The sequence below is a fragment of the Cupressus sempervirens genome, chromosome 5 (assembly GCF_028749045.1).
Source record: "Cupressus sempervirens isolate cs-2001-9-10 chromosome 5, ASM2874904v1, whole genome shotgun sequence".
Classification (NCBI taxonomy): domain Eukaryota; kingdom Viridiplantae; phylum Streptophyta; class Pinopsida; order Cupressales; family Cupressaceae; genus Cupressus; species Cupressus sempervirens.
The window spans coordinates 994,284,474-994,285,767 of NC_143122.1; the positions used below are offsets into that span (position 1 = coordinate 994,284,474).

Sequence of the window (1,294 nt, forward strand, 5' to 3'; positions counted from 1 at the left end):
ATGGTAGATGGAGTGAGGAAATCATGTGTACGTTTATTAACTTGGACTCGTACATCATAACAATTGGGGGAAGATGGATTTAGAATTAGTTTGAGTAAGAATCACTTCAACTTTACCTAATAGCCAACAGTGATGATAAAAGATTCATATGATCAGATTCAGAAATCTATCATATATACTTACAGCCACATTATAATGATGATGAAAATGTCACATATAATTCAAACTCGAAAACCTTTGCTACTGTGCTACCTGCCTGTGCAAAACTGGCAGCTCTAGGACACGGGAGGGAAATCCATGAAAATATAATAAGAAATGGATTTCAACCAGATGTTCTTGTGGGTAATGCCTTGATATCTATGTGTGCAAAATGTGGTGACATTCAGAAGGCAAATGAAATATTTGAAGGAATGCATCTAAGAGATTCAGTCTCTTGGACATCGATAATTACAGGGTTTGCAATGCACGGCTATGGCAAGAAAGCTCTTGAACTCTTTGAACAAATGAAATTTTCTGGTATGACACCAGATCATATCACCTTTTTCAGTATTTTGTCTGCATGCAGCCATGCAGGTTTAGTGAGTGAGGGCTATAAATACTTCGATTGCATGAGGGCGTATTATAACATCAGCCCTACTATGGAACACTATAGATGTATGGTTGACCTCCTTGGGCGTGCTGGCCGACTGGATGAAGCAATTGATTTGATCTACAGAATTCCAGTAAAACCCAATGGTGCCATCTGGAATTGTTTGATGGGTGCTTGCAGGATACATAATAATGCGGATTTAGGAGAATATGTGGCAGGACAAATAATTGAATTGGAGCCTCAAAATGCAGCACCTTATGTGCCTCTTATGAACATCTATGCTGCAACTGGCAGGTTGAGTGAGATTGAGAGGATACAGCAAATGATGAGTGACAGGGGCATAAAAAGACACCTGGATACAGTTGGATTGACATCAATAAACATGTAAATGCTTTTGTCGTAGGCTAAAGGTCACATAAAATCGAAGCAAAGGTCATGGCATTATCTTGGAAGATCAATCTAGAACATCTATTCCTATTCAACCTCTGTGATGAATAGTTTCTCTCTAGTCTCTGAAGCATTTTTCTGCAGACAGTAGATTATGCGAACACTATATTTGTTTAGGGGTAGAAGTCTTATTGCTGCCGTTCACTAAGACAAGGTAAAAACTCCTTTTTCTCTGTTTTTTTTTTCAGTTTACAATGCGTTCACTGAAATGAAATCCCTATATAGTATCTTGTAGAAATATAAATAGAAAACCTTCAC

The 1,294-nt window shown here is 37.9% G+C and overlaps 1 pseudogene; it reads left to right on the forward strand.

Annotated features, from left to right (window-relative positions):
* LOC149559269 (pentatricopeptide repeat-containing protein At2g13600 pseudogene) lies at positions 1-977 on the forward strand (annotated as a pseudogene).
* The last annotated feature ends 317 nt before the right edge of the window (positions 978-1,294 follow it).